General features: G+C 46.5%; 1 long non-coding RNA gene across 1 annotated transcript; it reads right to left on the bottom strand.

Annotated features, from left to right (window-relative positions):
* Window positions 1–803: 803 nt before the first annotated feature.
* LOC142068596 (uncharacterized) lies at window positions 804–17008 on the bottom strand. The gene is made up of 2 exons (XR_012664480.1): window positions 16875–17008; window positions 804–6343 (listed from the first exon to the last, which is right to left on the bottom strand). It is a non-coding gene; the product is annotated as an uncharacterized LOC142068596 (long non-coding RNA).
* Between the last annotated feature and the right edge of the window lie 1717 nt (window positions 17009–18725).

Below are 18725 nucleotides of genomic sequence, written 5' to 3'. Positions count from 1 at the left end.
CATTAGTGGTGGTGGAGGTGAGAAGAGGGCCAAAATGCCCTTTCCCTCCCCCAAACACTCCCATGCATGTGGAAGCTATAATGTTGCTGCTGCCTAAATACCCTGATGGCAGACGGAGAGGGGCAGATGGCCCTGCCAGCTTTTCTGAGCACCCCAGAGGAGCCAGGCACTGTATGGAGTGTATGCTGCTACACCCATTCTGTACTGGTGAGGGCAACCCTCACTCCCCAGTGCTCCTGGTGGCCCCAGAGCTTCGCCGGCTTCCACCAGCACAAACACCGCTCCTACCACTGCTGCCTGAAAATGTGCGACCTTCTCCTCTTCCACACCCTTGCTCAAGCTTTAGAGCCATACCTGAGCCTGCAGTTGGTAAAGTGCTCATGATATCCATAAAACATGGCATAGGATGATTATAACTGTTGCTACTGAGGATCTCAAACTCAGATAAACCATGGTGGGGAGGCAAAGAGTTCGATTGCAAAACTGATGTGGTGTTTTCAGTGAGGTGAATAGCTCTTTAGAGGTTTAGGCTTCTCCCACAAACAAATGAGCCAGCAAAGCAGCCTAGCGAAATAAAAAAAAATATCCTCCTAATGTAAATAGCAGAGTAATTGATGCCGAATAGTGCTTTTGACAGAATGTGATATTAACAAGTATCGCACAGAAAATATATTTCACTGTAGTGTTTTTCACAGAAATTGAGTTGGGGGTTCAAAAATACAGGGGAAGGGGTGAGGACCAATGAGGGGTGAGATGGTTAGGGCAAAGGCGGGCTGTATGGCACCAAAGTAAAAATGGAAAAATGTTTCATGACCATTTTATTAGATTTAACTCATGTTTTTAAATCATCACACAAATTAAAGTTGTCTATACAAGCCTACTATGAAGCACTATACCTACATCCTTCTTGGTTCCTTGTTGTAATTTTGCAGAACTCTGTTAATGCATTTCTCGAATGCAGTGCATTCATTTTTCGTGGCTTCTCATGTCAGGTACTCCCATTTTTGGTTTAACGGTTACTGGACAAAGGATGATTGAAATAAAGTGCAGCTGCAGAAGACTTTACACCAAGCACTGGTGCATATATTTACATAGACTCACTTTTCCCACGCCTTCAGTATTGACTAATTGGGGATATTAACGGCTCTGTGAGGTCATTGCCTTCTCTGGAGTAGTGTGACCGGATTCTCCATACTCCTTGCATATTGCATACTCCTCCATACCTGCCTACAGTGCCCGCTGTGTATCCTTCTGCCTTGCTGCGTAGTGAGAGGGTGAGCTTGTGGTTAGGGTGCTAACCTGTGGGCTAGGCAGCCTGGGTTCCATACCCGGCTCTGCTACTGATCCTCGGCAAGTCAGTTCACTCCTCAGTGTCTCGCTTGTCCATTTAGACGCTAATTGTGTTGGGGGCAAAGGCTCTCTTGCCCTGTGTGTATAGTGCCTGGTGCAACGGGGCTCCAAGTTCAGCTGGGCCTTTTCAGAGTTACTGTAGAGCTCCTGGTTTTCGGGGGGAAGTGAGCTGTTGGAGACAGCAGAACGGCCTGGTGGATCAGACATGGATACGCTGGCAAAGCCTAGCACAGGCATGCTAGGGCACAGTCCTGCGGCGGCCGGCAGCACCTCGTGGTCTTTTCCATTTCTAAATGGGGTGAGTCCGTGAGACGTGCTCTCCAGAGATGCCGCTTCCATTGGTTTTGCAGGGCTTCGGATCTAACGCAACGGGCACGTCCTCTCCAGCAGCACACGCCGAGCAGCTTTTGCCTAGCCTGCCTCGGAGGATCTCAGGCAATGAGGCGCCAGCTACTCACTCCCACCTGGTGCGGAGCTGACAGTTTGAAGCAGCCCTGCCACAGCTCCAAGCAGCCACTCTCCGTCTCTCATCCGGAGGCAGCTGCTGCAGCAGGATGTCGGGAGCTGTTCCTCTGTCCGTGTCTCTGCTTTCTGAAGTGGCTCAGTGAGTAAATGCCTTTGTCCTTCCTTTCCAGCCAGGATAAGGCGGCTCTGCTCTCTTCCCCTCCGCAGGAAGCCAGGCCGGAGCACAGGAGTCATTCCAGCCTCATTCCCACAGCCCCCCACCATTCCCATTACTTCCTGGGAATCCACATCCAAGACACGCATCTGGGAAGGCGAGGGTCCCCCAGGGATTCCTGCTCACACACCTTGAGGAGGGAAGTTCTACGAGCAAAGCTGACATACCTGCCAGTCTAGGAACTGCTGATGTGCTCGTCTCCATTATGTAGCCTGCAAGATTTTCCCTGCGTCTCCCTCGCAGACAAAGGCCTAGTCCTGTGGAAAAGATGAAACAGTGTAGGGACTTTAGAATTTAAAGGGAAACTGCAAGCTAAAAATATCCTTGTGTCCTTTGCTGCTCATTTATGATGTGTCTGTGGTCTCAGAAATGTGATTCCCCACCTGAGAAAAAAATAAAGTGAGAACGGAGCGTTTTAATATTAGAAAGATCCGGGGCCAACATCCGTCTTTTTGCTGGAGGCCACTTTGGCGGGCTGGTGACATTTTAAAAAAAGCCTGAACCTTGAACTGCTGCTTTCCTGACCATGAGCTGAGAGCGCAGAAGATGTTAAGTCTTAGGTAGTTTTGGGAGCATCTGCATCAGCAGTAAATAACAATAACATTTTGCCGTATAGTGACAGTCTCCTCAGGGTTCCTTACAACAATGCTTGTCCCCTGACCTAACTGCAGCATGGACACGGTTCCCCTGTTTACCGCAGACAGACTCTTGACCACATTCCCTAACGGTGCTGAAGCCTGAATATGGTTCTGGTATGGCTAGGTCCCATCTACCCCACACAATGGAACAGTGTTGTAATGGGTTAAGAAAAGACACGCCTGTTGTCTCATTGTAGTGCAGATAGGCTCTAAGACTCAGCAGCTTCTCTCCCTCGTTTCCATGCTAGGAAAGGTAAAACTCACTTTTCAGCCCCTTGTGATAACCTCATTCCATCCCATTCAAAGTGTCTGCCAGCAAAAGAAAGATGACTCCAGGACCAAATCTCCTTGATATTTAATTGTAATGTAAGAAACTAGCAGCTCTTCTCCCACCCCAGATGCACATAACCCCTCACACTTCCCTACAGGAGGGAGACATCGTAGGCCTTGTTTGTACACGAGACAGGGGCACAAACAATTATTTTTGCTTTTCATTGCCTTTGAAGAGAATTGTCCCATAGGGTCTCTAGAAGAGTTCAGCGATGGGCAGTATGTTGGTGCAGTGAAGTGTTAGAGACATGTCTAGCCTTGGTAGGAATCTGCACACTGAATTCACCACCGCTACTGCCTTAAGCCAGCCCCCTTCTCTTTATTCGGTGCAAGGGCAACGTGCACTAGTGTAACTATTTACACCGCTAGTGTGCATGACCCTCTGTATTTAGATAACTGAACTGACCACAAACAGTTTCTACAGAATTCTTTTTGCAAAAAAGGTGTGAAGAACACAGAAATATTCCCAGACAGTAGAAGAGATGAGACTTGACTTCATCGTCTCCTGTCTCACAGTCCAGTGCAAATCAGCTTAGGGCTCCAGGCCAAAGGGTATTTTGATAGAGAAAGTAGCGGCTGTTGCTTTGCCTGTGCCCTGCCCAGAGCGTCTGTCCTCGGTAGGACTGTCCAGAAAACAAGAGTTCCTTTGTGTGGAAAATATTGGTGTTTCAGAATTTGTTTTTCATCAGAACCTTTTGATTTTTTTTTTCATGTGAGAGGCGCTACACCACCCCCAAACTCCTGCATAGCCTAGTGGTTAGGGTACTCCTCTAGGCGGTAGGAGAGCCAGGTTTAAGTCCCTCCTCTGGAGTAGGGGCTTGAACCTGGGTCTCCCAAGATGAGTGCCCTAGTTAATATTTAGTTATTTATACTCAGTGGACCAGCTCCAACAGGAGAGACAGAAAGGATTTACAGTTGCACAAAATGAAATTTATCTTTGCATTTTCACAGCAACCTAGGAAATAACATTTTCAAAACCCTGCTTTGAAAGAATGTTATCAAGGTTGCAAAGGCAAGCATTCGGACGTTAGGAACCACCAGAATTAAGGTTGCCTGAGTGCTTTTTATCATCTCTAATGGTCTCTTCCTCTCCCAGACCTTCAATGAGAATTCAAAAGAAATGAGAGACCTAAATAAAAACCCTGGCAACTATCTCCAGTAAACATCACCCTGATCACACCTGCCTTGCTAGGCTCTTTACTCACTTTTCCCAGCTAGAACAGCTAACAGACAGATTCAGAACCCCTGGCAGCCAGCTCAGCAGTTCCTCTTTCAGAAAACCATAGGTCAGTTGAGTGAAGCAGGCTGAGCTTGCAAATGGGACGAGGCTGTTCTGCTGGGTATGGCAGTGGACAGGGAAGGCTTTTATGTTTCTATTTAAAACTGCGTCCACTGAACTTTACACTCCTGGTGGCACTGAAGAATTAATAGCATTTGCTAGACTCAGGCAAGTAAGTGCACACACATTTTCCTTCTCCATACAGCTTTGGAAGTGCACTGCAATCCTGACACGTGGCACACCCTGTTAGTCTAGTCCTCAGCACCTCGCTAGCTCTGCTGTGGTATTTTAGCCTAATCTTGCTCCTCCCGTCCTGGCTCTCGTTCGGGCAGATTGCCAGTCAAGCGGAAGTGTGTGTTGGTTTTCTGACATGTACAAATTGGGGACTGAGAGACAAAGGAACACATTTTCATTTGCGACCTGGGAAGGATTCAAACATAAATCCCCAGAGACGAGGGCACAGCGCCACTTAGCCCCAGGGGAAGAACAGGCGAGATAGGAAATACGGATTGAGGAGCAGAGGGTAGAGAAGAAATGTGGACTAAGACAAGGTGGAGGAAGGGAGTGACTGAAAAGGTGGGAAAAGAGGAAAAGGTAGACTGACAAAGGGAAAAAGAGAAGCAGTGGTCTCAGCCCGCTTGCAGCCAAATCAGCACACAGCTGCGGTCCATGTGACATCCTCGGGGCCATACAGGTAGCATATATATTGTGTGGCGGCAGAGAGCTGCATATGTGGCTCACAGTGGTAGCTAGGTTGAGAATCGCTGGGTGCGGCATTACTGGAGAGAACGAGATAGCAGGACTCGGGGATGGACAGTCGGAGCACAGGGACATGGTGGGGAGGGGGAATAAAATGGAATTATGGGTTTCCCCTCATCTGGTGACTGTTGTTCCCTGTGTACTTTTCATGAATCCTGCTGCTGCTCAGCCTGGGTTTCTGAGGGTACCCAGGATTCCCGGAGATCAGTTCTGCCAAAATATCAGCTAAGTTACGTTCAGTGGGATCAATGCAAAAATCCCTCTGCCCCAGGATTTCAGCCTGCGTTGCTGATTCACTTCTGCTGCTGCTGTGGATGGCCATGTGGAGACGACAGGCAGCCTCCCGCGACTCTCCAGCTTCCCTACGAGCTTCTGTTCTCACTCTCATTCCGATCGTCCCATCTTCTTCCGGCACTGTGTGCGTGCTCTCTGGTGGGGTGCGGGGCGGTCTGACATCAGCAGCCTCGTGCAGCGAGTGAGTCCACAGGCCCCACTCCCCATCACAAACCTCAGGCTCCTACTTGCCCCCAGGAGCACTGTCCGGTCATTACTGCAGCCTGTTGTCTATTTGTGAAGCAAAGGGGAATGGCTACTGGCGGGGGGAAGTGGACTAGCTCTCTGTTGAATTTGAACTGCCAGACACAAGTGTTGTTAGAAGAGTCAACCATGGAGCGATACCATTGAGGGAGGACTTAACATATCACTTGAACAGTCAGCCATAGTACTGTTATGTGATGCATGTGTGCCCTGTGTGGCCAGCTGTATAGATCTTAGCTATGGGGGTGGGGGTTATTGATGCCCATCAGGAACTTCGAGGGTGGGGTGGTGCTTTGTAATGTGGCATGGCTGCTTGGTGCAAACTAAGACATAAATATGATCTAATTCTCAAAAAATAAAACTCTCATGTGGAGTGATAGGGTAAGGGCTCATGCCAGGCTGCCATCTGTTATGCTGGGGGGCATAGGGAGCAGCGATCATGAGGTTTTCCATGGATGGGAAAGGCTGCTGTGTATGGAGATTTAGCTCAGTAATGTTCTGCACCATCTGTGTGTGTTGCCATTGTGTCCTGGTGCAGCTCTGGCCCTTTGCCTCTCTTCTAGCATCCGATCTCTCCACTCCTGATCCTTCATCCTGCTCTTGGCCATTCGGCCCCTCCAATCCCTGTGTTCACAGTCAGCAGCTAGAGAGGACTGGATGCTCTCGGAGAACATATCCTCCCTGGTCCACTTCCTTATTCACCTGATTTGGGTCAGGCATTCACCTGATGTGTGGAGGGGGCATGTCTCAAGGCCACCAAGTCAGAGGATGCTGATAAAACAGACAAACACACTGTTAGATTTACAGTCACAACCGAAAGGGAAAGAAAAGTCTCAAGCTCCCTCACATTGTTCCCATAAAGATCTTTCATAAAAAACGCTAACTGGCAGTTCCAGTTGGGAGCCCCGCAGGACGCACAAGCCATGGTGAGTATGGCGCAGCATAGGGATTGGGGGATTGTTGCATGGGAGGGTGTGACATTCCCCTGGGGTTATCTGGACTGGTGATCTGCTCGGTCACCCCAATCCTCTACTCTGGGAGCCAGCCTGACCCTGCTCTGCTGTGAGAACCCCCACTCCCAGGTTGTTCCTGCACAGTCTCTGGCATGTCAGCTGCTCCTTGGATTGTGCAACCGAATGACACTAGCCAATATCTCCAGTTCCAGACACAACCCTAGGAACCTCCGTCTTGCAGTGTCCAGTTATGCCCACTGGACACTGCAAGCTTATATGAGTTTGTCAGTTTAACAAAGAAATTGATATGCACCAGGCTTGTTATCCCAAGGGGAGTCTCTGACACACTTCAAACCAAATGCACAAAATTTATTTATTTATATAGAACAAACACATTTATTAACTACAAAAGATTGACTTACAATCACTTAAAATCTAAGCACAAGTCGGATTTGGTCAAATGAAATAAAAGCAAAATGCATTCTAAGCTGATCTTAACACTTTCAGTGCCCTTACAAACTTAGATGCTTCTCACCACAGGCTGGCTGGTTGCCCTTCAGCCAGGCTCTTCCCTTTGATCAGCGCTTCAGTCGCTGGGTGGTGATGTCTGTAGATGTAGATGGAAGAGAGAGAGCAGGGCAAATGTCTCTCCTTTTTATCATGTTCTTTCTTCCCTCTTCGCTTTGTCCCCCCATTCAAGGTCAGGAGAGCATTACCTCATCATAGTCCCAAACTGGCCAAGGGAAGGGGGGTGAGTCACTTGAGAGTCCAACACATCCTTTGTTGCTGCCTAGGCCAGTGTCCTTTGTTCCTGTGAGGCTGGGCTGGATTTGTCCCATCCATGTCCTGATGAGGTGTGAACTGACCCTCTGTTCCTGGAGAGTTTTGCCTGGGCTTATTTTAAGCCATGAGGACACATTTTCAGACTCATAACTACATACATGAAATTACAACCTGTAACAACAGTGCTCAGTATATCATGAGCCTTCCGAAGACACCCAACATGACAAACTTTGCACTGGATACCACACAATCATATTATAAGGATGAAGACGGGGGTGCTGGGTGATCCCCCAAGATGCAGAGTGTCACAGAGGTTTAGATGCCGGTTGCTTCTAGATCTGGATATAAGGGAAGTGCAGTGCCTATTGGCAATAGTTTTACTGGCAGCAGTGATTTGGGCTGGACTCCTCAGTGCAACAAAGGCCCAGAGACCTCTGCTGCTCCTGATGCCGCAAAGCTGTCCTGGCCCATAGGCTGCTAGCCTGGTTCCTGTGATAGTCCCAGCAGAAGTCAGCATGGAGTGCTGTGGGACTGTCTCCCATTGCAGAGGAAGAACCAAGGCTGTTATTCCTAGAAATGTTTGGGAGAGGGTTGCAGAGTATCTCCATGAACATTTAATCAAGATCGTTCGAGAGGACAAAAGAGACCTCTCTGTTCAGATAAACACGATAAACACGATACCCCACAGGGAGAGAACTGTGGCACCCATCCTGAATGGAGAAGCAAACCTCACCTCTCCCTCTTTCTTCTGCCTCTGTCCAAGCACAGGACACTGATCTGGTTCTAAAAGTAAAGTGAAGAATCAAGAGTCCATGCCTTTATTCTGTAAGCACATGGATGGGCTGGGCACCATTTCTAAATAAGGAAGAGGGGGAAACAGAGGGAGGGAGGGAACGTTTGGGGCACAAAACAGGCAAGCAAAAATGCTTATAAGGAATAATGTATCTACACACTTACCTGAGCTTCCTTCCCCTTCATCACCACTGGGCATGCCTGTGCTCACCTGGCAGGACAGGCTGGACTCTAGCAGAGTTTTGAGCCGCTCCAGGGACACCGCATGGTTTGCGACACCTCTGCTCCTCACCCTTCCCCTCACCGTGCCCTACAGGGGTTTTCACACTCGGCTTTCACAAAGTGTCCAGAGTCCCATTTGTGGTGCTGGTGGGGTCTCCCCAACTACAGCGTGCAGTTCATTGTAGAAGCGGCAGGTCTGTGAGGCAGCTCCAGATTGCTGTTGCCTTCCCTTGCTGGCCGGCATGCCTGCTGAAGTTCCTTAGCTTTCACCCCCAACGGCTGCTCATCCCTGTTGTGTCACAGGCTTAACATCCCCAGTACAACCTGCATCTATATTTCTTCAGTTGAGTCTCAGCGGGGCTTACACAGCCTCTTCTCCCCACACACCAAGGAGATCCAGACTTCTGCCCTTCTCCAGGAAGGAGCACATCTCGGTGTAGTGCTCTGTGTGTGCTAAGCTGATATGCTCAGCTGCTTGCCAAGGTGGGCTAGTAGCTATGTGTGTGACATACCAGCGTATAATCCAGACTAAGAAGTAGCTGTGGCATCCTTGCCCTCTAAACAGGGGTGCTCTTTGAAATGTTTGTGGCTGTAGCCTGCAGCCTGGACTGCTCACAAACAGTCTCCAGCATGTAAGTCACTGCCAGCGAGGTCTGTGTGTGCTGCAGCCAGGCAGCCACCCCTTGGCTCGTCTCAGCTTTGGTTATGCTCAGGGACCTACCAGATTCACAGACCATGATGTCTGGTCCATTGTGGGCTTTTACCCTGTACTATACAGATTTCACGGGGGAGACCAGCATTTCTTCCACTGCACAGAGATCTGTACAGCATAAGCTCATGAAATTCGCCCCCTCCCTCAATGTGGAAAGGAAATACACAACAGCTTTCTGCCCTGAGTTATGATTTCCACACACACTGGTTGTAGACAAAGCAAAAACAAGTTTATTAACTACAAAGGATAGATTTTAAGTGATTATAAGGGATAGCAAACAGATCAAAGCAGATTACTTGGCAAATAAACAAAACATGCAAACTAAGCTTAATATACTACATAGATTGGATATGAATAGCAAATTCTCACCCTAAATGATGATTCAAGCAGGCTGCAGGCTCTTAAGGAGCAAGCTGCACTAACTTATACATTGGCATCCTCAGGTGTTTCATTCACAGGCTGGAAATCCCTTTAGCCTGGGTCCAGCACTTACCCCCAGTTCAGTCTTTGTTCCTTAGGTATTTCCAGGAGTCTCTTTGGGTGGGGAGTCAGTGAAGAACCACAGTGATGTCTCTCCCCTACCTTAAATATCTTTTGCATATGGCAGGAACCCTTTGTCTCAAAGCTTGGTTCCAATGCCAGTCAGTGGGAAAACACTGATATCCCAAGATGGAGTACAGCACCATGTGACCTGGTCACATGTCCCTGTAGTGTTATAGCAGCCATAACTCAGAGGCTGTTTTTAGCATCCTCAGGAAGGCTCCCCAGTGGGAAACAAGCTTCTTCTAAGGCCTATTATTTTCCTAATGGCTCATTAACCTGAATGGGTCCTTCTCAGCCAGCCATCTCGACTGAGTGTCTTTTGCCTAGTAGGCGTTCCCCAGGTGTAATATGCTTGTAATACAGTTACATAGTCAATATTCCTAACTTCAGATACAGAAATGATGCATGCATACAACTAGGATTATCACAGTCAGTAAATCAGAACCTTCCCAAAGATCTCTCACAGGACCGATCTTGCATGAAATACATCAGAGTTATGCCATAATCCTATCATAACAATATCTCTATGAAGAATATGGGGTGTAGTGTCACAATATTGTGGTTAGAGAATCATCAGTGGAAGAAAGTGCTTCTAGTGCAGGGATCAGTTCCCAGCCCAATTTTCTTCAACACCATTAGCAGAGATCTGGAAGAAAATATAAATGAATTGCTGGTGACCTTTTCAGATAGCACAAAATTTGATGGGGTGGCAAGTAACAATGAGGTGAGGTTGTGGATACAGAGCAAACAGGACTGCTTGGTAAAGAGCTCATCCCTGCTACGCGTGTTTTAACACAGGCAGAAGCAAGGAAGAAAGACAGGAGGTCACAGTTAGCTGATGGGGGGACTTCATCCTGGCAAGCGTGTAGATGGGGGGCAGTTGGTAGCAGGCATATGCATGGGCCTGGAGGAAAGGAGAGATGTGTGTGTGTGGACAGGAGCTGTGTTAGGGAGACCAGTGCTATGTGATGGAGGGCGGGGGTAAAGAGACCAGTCCCTGAGTCCCAGTGTCTCTGCACTTCATGGGCTGCCCCTGTGATCCTGCCACAGATCCCCCAGCTGTGTGCAGCAGTGCCAGGGGGAGCCTTTCAGGCACTCATTCCCTGGCGCAGAGGGATGGGGTTTCCCACTCCAGAACTCTGCCTGGACCCTCCAACATAGCCCCCCAAATATAGCCCTCTCCGCAGAACAAGCTGTCATCCCCCTGCTATTCAGGCACTGAATCTCCCCCCTGCCCCTCTCCAGCCCCATTCAACCACACTCACCCTTTCAGAGCAACCTCTTCCCCCTACCACCTGTCAACCCTAGTCACCCCACCTCCCTGCTCCGTGTACCACCCTGCTCTCAGTCTGCAGCAGGCTTTCAGAGGGAATGAAAATCAAAACCGTGAATAATATCTGTTGCCTTTCATTTAGGACAGTCAGATTCCACAGTGCCGTGTCTTGCACACTTGCCTATAGATTTGTTTTTTTAAATTAATGATTTTTTAAAATTCCTCAGTATTCCAGATAATGAAACCAATAAATCAATTGCAGCTTAAGAGGAGGCTGTCTAAGTAGAGCTGGCCAAAACATTTCCAACTGAACATTTCCATGAGAAAATAATGATTTGAAAAAATGCGCCCCTGTTTTTTGTGATGATTGGAGCTGTTTAGTACCTCACGTCCCTGGAGCACCGGTAGCATGCCAGGTGTATCACGACTTGGAAGCAAGCACTGTAGGTACTTCAGCAGCTAGACCTTGGAGGCACTTGCCCTGGTGGGGCGCAATAACCACTCAGACATGTGGCCACAGGAAAGGGTATTTTACTAGGCCTGGCCCGAAAAGGAAAGGTCACAAATACAATAGATATAGAGGCTTTAAGAGTTACTGTGCAAAGTGAGAAAGAGCAGTTCTTGTTTGGGTCTCTGGGGCAGTTCGATCAAGAGTCAGGGCTCTTCAGACCTAGTGCCTGGGGCATTCTCTCCAATCAAGTCTCTATTCAAGCAAATAAGGTGTTAGGGGTTTCCAAGCCAGGTTCAGTGTTTCCCCTGGGGACCCTTTGCACTGGCTCCCTGCCCAGGCACTGCTACTCCCCCAAGACCCATTTGGACCTGCACCCAGCTGTAACGTCTAACAGTCACAGCCTGTTCCACGTGTGGCTCTGCCTACAGTTCCTGAGGATTTTGCTCTGAAATCAGCTTCTCTCCAGCTCCCTGCTTGCCATTCAGCTGCTGCTTCAACTTTCTTGCCGCTCCTGGCTAGCCATGCAGGCATTGTCCCCAAACAGAGCCCGGCCACTTGCTGATTCAGGTCCTTTTCCCTTACCTGGCCAGTAGGATGGGGATGTGCAGAGGGGAGAGATTGATGGGAGTTGTATTTCTCTGCTTAGCAGACCTATCACACTTTACCACAAAGGATGTTGGGAAATCCTACCCTGGGCCTGCTCTTTTCTGGTAAGATGAGATACGGACACAAATTGATGACAGATGGTCCAGCCAAGAGTTCTGCAGGAGCTTAAAAACATAACGGCAGAGCTTTTAGAAAAAATGTGCAATCTTTTGTTAAAAGCTATACCAGAGAATTAGTTGGTAGCAAATTTTGTAGCTATCCTAAAAAGGCTTTAGGTTGATCCAGGCAAATATATATTAGTAAGCCTTACCCCTGTCCTGGATAGACTGGTTGAACAAATAAGTAAAAATAAAATCATAAACCACCTGGAAGATCATGCTATTTTTCTGCAAAGTAAAATCAGACCTCACTAATCTATTAGAATTTTTGACAATGTGAATAAATTCATGTATATAGGAAAACCAGTTGACAATTTATTTAAACTTTCAAGAGGCACTTTGACCAAGTCCCTCACAGGAGGCTACTAAAGCAGCTAAGCCTTGGGGTGAGAGGTGAAGTGTTATCATGGATCACAAGCTGGCTAAGAGGCAAGAAACAAAGAGTAGGACTAAATAGTCAGTTTTCATCATGGCGAAGGTTAACAGCAGGGTGTCACAAGGACCTGTGCTGTTTAATTTATATATTAGCAGTCTGGAAAACGGCAGTGAGGGGCCAGATTTGCAGATGGCACAAAATTATTCCGGTGAGTCAAATCCAGAGAAGACTCTGAAGAACTTCAGAGGAACCTAACCAAGCTTGGTGAATAGGCAACACATTTGCAGATGAAATTCAGTGAGGACAAATGTAAAGTAATGCAAGTTTGAGAGGAAAACTTTAACTCATACATCTGAAAGGGTTCTAAATTAAGAATATAAACTAGAAAAAGGACCTGGGCATCATTGTAGACAGTTCAATGAAAACCAGGGCTCAATTTGCAGCTATAGTCAAAGAAAACAAAGAACACAGTAGGCTGTGTAAGGAATGGGATGGAGAATAATACAGAAAATACTATACTGCCATTGTATAAACCACTGGTTTGCTCTCATCTGGATTACCAAGTGCTGTACTCGTCACCCCATCTCTCAAGGGTATTGCAGAATTAGAGGTGGTTCAGGTACAGATGATGAGAATGATTAGAGTCCTGGAAAAACTCATATGAAAAGAGATTGAAAAGATTGTTACCTTAGAGAAGAGACAAACAAGAGGAGTCATGATAAAAGTATACAAAGGAATGAATGGTCTAGAGAAGGGGGGGAACTTCCGTTCACCTTGTCTCAGCACAAAAACAAAGGGACAGTGTGTGAAACTGAAACGTGGCAAATGCGAAAGTGATCAAACAAAATACTTTTTCCACACAACACATAATTCAGATGTGGAACTCAAAGCCACATGATGTTGTTGAGGCCAGAAATTAGCAAGACTGAAAGAGTTGTTGGATGTTTATATAGATAATAAGAATATCCTGAGTTTTAGAAGGGAGATAAAACCTCCTGCTTCATGACTTAAACAAATCTCTAGTGGTTAGGAGGAGACTTTCATAAGGGGCAGATTAACCCACATCTGCTGAGTGCAGGGTTCTTGCACATTCCTCTGAAGCATCTGGCACCGGCCACTGTCGGGCTAGCTAGACCTTGGGCCTGACCAGTCTGGCAATTCCTAGGTTTCTGTGTTTTCTGACTGTGATCTCTCTTCCAAATGACCACAGAGGAATGTGAATATGAAGTGACTACGATGTTAGTATGAAGTGACTGCAGAGCTCTGTTCCTTTGATGTGAATACAGTGTCACACCAGATCTGATGTTTGCCAGTCATTCATAAATGGACACACAAAAAGAAAAAGAGTGTATGTTAGGCAGAATATGTTAGCCTGAATAGTAACCTATGTGACTTAGTACATTCCTTACTCTGTCAAGAAAGCTTGTGCTTTAACTTCTGAATGTGCTTCATTCTTCTTAGCCAAAGTGTCTTATGGCAGTACCTCTGATATTTACATAAGCCTAGGCAATATACTTAGATTTCTTAATCCCTGATATTATTGTTCTTGAGACTGTCCTGTTATATGATTTTTTCATTATGGTTTCTCTGACTTGTAGGAATTGCAATACATGATTTTCCTTTAGGGTTGAATTTTCACATAGCAACAGCACATGGTAATGAGCCTGCAGATTCAGTAGTCACTGAACTCCAGGGTACAGATGTGGGGACCTGCATGAAAGACCCCCCTAAGCTTATTCTTACCAGCTTAAGTTAAAAACTTCCTCAAGGTACAAACTTTGCCTTGTCCTCGAACCCTATGCTGCCACCACCAAGTGTATTAAACAAAGAACAGGGAAAGGGCCCACTTGGAGACGTCTTTCCCCAAAATATCCCTCCAAGCCCTACACCCCCTTTCCTGGGGAAGGCTTGATAAAAATCCTCACCAATTTGTACAGGTGAACACAGACCCAAACCCGTGGATCTTAAGAACAATGAAGAAGCAATCAGGTTCTTAAAAGAAGATTTTTAATTAAAGAAAAAGTAAAAGAATCACCTCTGTAAAAATCAGGATGGTAAATACCTTACAGGGTAATCAGATTCAAAACATAGAGAATCCCTCTAGGCAAAACCTTAAGTTACAAAAAGACACAAAAACAGGAATATTCATTCCATCCAGCACAGCTATTTTACCAGCCATTAAACAAAAGAAATCTAATGCATTTCTAGCTAGATTACTTACTAACTTTTTACAGGAGTTCTGAGCTGCATTCCTGATCTGTTCCCGGCAAAAGCGTCACACAGACAGAAAGACCCTTTGTTCCCCCCAGAAATTACCTATTACAGGACAGGCCCGACAAAGAAAATAACAGAATGCCACTAGCCGTCACCTTCAGCCCCCAACTAAAACCTCTCCAACGCATCATCAAGGATCTACAACCTATCCTGAAGGACGACCCATCACTCTCACAGATCTTGGGAAACAGGCCAGTCCTTGCTTACAGACAGCCCCCCAACCTGAAGCAAATACCAGCAACCACACACCACACAACTGAACCACTAACCCAGGAACCTATCCTTGCAACAAAGCCCGTTGCCAACTGTGCCCACATATCTATTCAGGGGACACCATCACAGGGCCTAATCACATCAGCCACACTATCAGAGGCTCGTTCACCTGCACATCTACCAATGTGATATATGCCATCATGTGCCAGCAATGCCCCTCTGCCATGTACATTGGTCAAACTGGACAGTCTCTACGTAAAAGAATAAATGGACACAAATCAGACGTCAAGAATTATAACATTCAAAAACAAGCCGGAGAACACTTCAATCTCTCTGATCACTCGATTACAGACCTAAAAGTTGCAATTCTTCAACAAAAAGACTTCAAAAACAGACTCCAATGAGAGACTGCTGAATTGGAATTAATTTGCAAACTGGACACAATTAACTTAGGCTTGAATAAAGATTGGGAGTGGATGTGTCATTACACAAAGTAAAACTATTTCCCCTTGTTTATTTCCCCTCCTACCGTTCTTGTAAACTGCTGGAAATGGCCCACCTTGATTATCACTACAAAAGGTTCCCCCCGCTCCCGCTCTCCTGCTGGTAATAGCTCACCTTACCTGATCACTCTCGTTACAGTCTGTATGGTAACACCCATTGTTTCATGTTCCCTGTGTATATAAAATCTCCCCACTATATTTTCCACTGAATGCATCTGATGAAGTGAGCTGTAGCTCACGAAAGCTTGTGCTCTAATAAACTGGTTAGTCTCTAAGGTGCCACAAGTCCTCCTGTTCTTTTTGCTGTACCATTGTAATTCTGATTTGCTTTCCTTTTGTCCCATTTGTCCATTGTCTGCGGGCCCCGATAGTCTTAGCATTGGATACTTTTATTCCTTCCAATTTTCCCCTTTGTTCACTGGGATTTTTCATCATCATGATTTCCTTATAACCAGAGTGCTTCTTTTTTTTAAAAACAAACCTCTCCAATTTTCTGAAAACATGGAAGCAAGTAAAGGCCTAGAAAATACTGATTACTGCATTATGCTTCTGTTGTTTCCATCTAATGCAGGAGCATTTCCCAATCCTGGATGAAATGTGAGAATTTGGGCTTGTCTACATGGTGCATTAGTCTGCACTAGAGGGTGTAAATTCTAGTGTGCACTAGGATGTGATGCACTAACTGGCCCAGGTGGACTCTGGGGGCATGCACTAAAAGTTCCCTAGTGTGTGTTAATGTCATCCAATTTCAACCATTAGTGTGCACTAGGGAACTTTTCATGCACACCAGCAGGGTCCACATGGGCCAGCTAGTGCGCATCATCCTAGAACGTATATACCCCTCTAGTGCAGACTAATGCACAGGGTAGACAAGCCCTTAGTGAACTCACTCCTCTTGGTTCCTTTTTCGCTACCTCCAACTACTTATCTTCACTTTTACGGTACTCCATGACCCATTCCAACACCCTGCCCATCAACTCTCATAAAACTAGTTTCCAACCTGTTTTAATGCTGGTAAAAAATCTGTTCATCCAGTGGGACAACTCATACACTAAAGGCAGGCATGTGTCGCAGTGCTTTGCTGCACTCTATCGTGTCATATTGGAAAACTAAACATTTTGTTTGGTTTTCTGTCAAACCGCTACGAAAGCAGATTGACAAGAGACTCACACTCTCTTCTTGTGAGCTCTCACTTTGCCTGTATCACAGTGGAGGTTTCTCTTCAGCAGAGAAGCCCTTTCTAAAACCCTTCATCATAACCACGTGCAGACTTCGGTGTGATTGAGAAAGATACACACATGGATACAACAGCCCTAAATATTGCAGCTGGAGCTCATCCCTGCTTTTCGGAACGATGGCACTAGACTTGGAAATACCAACAGTAATTTAAAAAATCTTGAATACACACGTCTCAGTTCCTTCCTGGTGCCAAATGCTTCTTACCTTGTGAGGGCTCATTCTGGGCCTTTGAAGAAAGCTGTTGCGGTTTTCCTTTGTTATTGAGCCCAACATGTGCCACGCTAGGGCACTAAGGATGTGAGCTTCTGAAGACATCTCTAGAAAGAGACATCCAGCCTGCACAGCACTGGAGAGAGCTGTTAATTAAATCACTAAGCTCAAAGGGAGGGGGTATTTCAATTAAAGGAGAGTGTTTAGCTCTACTGTATTAAGTTCAGTTCTGGTTTTAAGAGGATGCTTAATTGTGGCCTTTTTACCCCCTGCGGTTAACTCGTCCTGATCATTACTCATCGTTCTTGCATTGCCTAAATGCCTGCCACATCTCGTCACGCTTGATGGCTGCACTTTCCATGGACAAACAGGAAGGAAAGAGAATTGCTTTTTAATTATCATTGTTTCCAAAACAAGTTGGCCCTGTGCTAGCGTATGCCCACAGCGCATTCATCCCCAGGACCAATCAGGTCCTGAAGTTATGCTGGCCTGAGAGCCTGCCAAGTTTGAGAGTTCAGAAGCTGCAACGTGGCAGGCAAAGGCACTGCTGGTAGCCCGGGCTGTCAATCTTCAGCTGGCCATTGGCAAAGGGAAGAAAAGGAGGGGGAAGGGCAGATTAGCAAAACCCACTCGAGTCAGAATAGTGTTCAGAGCAGCTTTCGGGATCCTTTATTTTGAGTTTCTAAGGAGGGTGCCATGTGATGTTCAGCCTTCCACCTGTAAAAAGTGTATTGATATGGGGTGGGGACAATAATTTACATAGTCAGACAGACATTTAAAAAGTCATAATCCATCATTTGCACTTCAGAATACCCGGATCTGCCAGTCCAATATCTGTGGATCATAAATCCTCTAATGCTGGAAGGACTGAATGATGGAATGGGGCATTTCAAAGGTTTTCAGCTATTGTAAATATGGGCACTGAAAAGCTCCACTCAGAAAACCTCACACCCCGCCGGCAGCAAATTCTGTGTGTGTGTGTATACTCATGTGCAGCATTAGAAGTATTTAATCCAAATCCCATCATTAGAACATCTTGTAAAAAGAGCCTGACTTTGGCTCCAGCCCATTAATGGCCCTTTTTGACAGGACGATGATTAAACACTTTCAGTTCAGTTATTTTCTCAACACTGAAATCCGATAGCTAGTCTATTGTTACCGACTCTGCTGAGAAGCTGGCACCCGGGACAGAGCTCAGCACTGACAGCTGCAGGGAGAGGTAACCACCATCTGCTCAGCTCCCGGTTACCAGGGCTACCGAAGGGGCAAACCCCTCCACAAACCTTCTCAGCCTCTCCCTAGAGCCACTGCTTCTGCCTCACCAGGTACTCACAGTGACCTTGGCAGCCAGATCTTAAAGGGCCCGTACCTTTGTAACTGCCTCTTCTTCGTCTGCTAACTTCGAACGTACACCTCAGGGAGCTACCATAGCATGGGGGTTATTTAATGCCACCTTCTATATAGCAAACAGCCAGATCTTGTCTCTCCTATAGACTGAAGCTCTGCAAAGTGGTAGGCCCCACTCCTGCAGTTGGATCCATACAGGTGTTCCTCTGCATCTGAACAGACTTCAGTCCAGGTGGGTGCAAGAGTTTGCTTATGTTTGTTAGATCTCAGGACCTGGGCCTTTGTTTGCCTGTGTGCTGTGGGGCAGCAGGCCACCTGAAACCAGGCTAACGCTGACAGTAATTGACTACAGAAACAAGTGACATTCTGATCAAGGATGCATTTGAACAATTAGTCAAATTACCTTTCAGATTAAAAAGTAATATGAATAACTTTCATGCGTGCATGAGTGATAATGTCATGGCATGCAGTTTGACCACATTTGCCATATGTGCTACT

This window comes from Caretta caretta, chromosome 11, assembly GCF_965140235.1.
Source record: "Caretta caretta isolate rCarCar2 chromosome 11, rCarCar1.hap1, whole genome shotgun sequence".
NCBI classification, from domain to species: domain Eukaryota; kingdom Metazoa; phylum Chordata; order Testudines; family Cheloniidae; genus Caretta; species Caretta caretta.
This window is presented reverse-complemented; position numbering and strand designations above follow the sequence as displayed.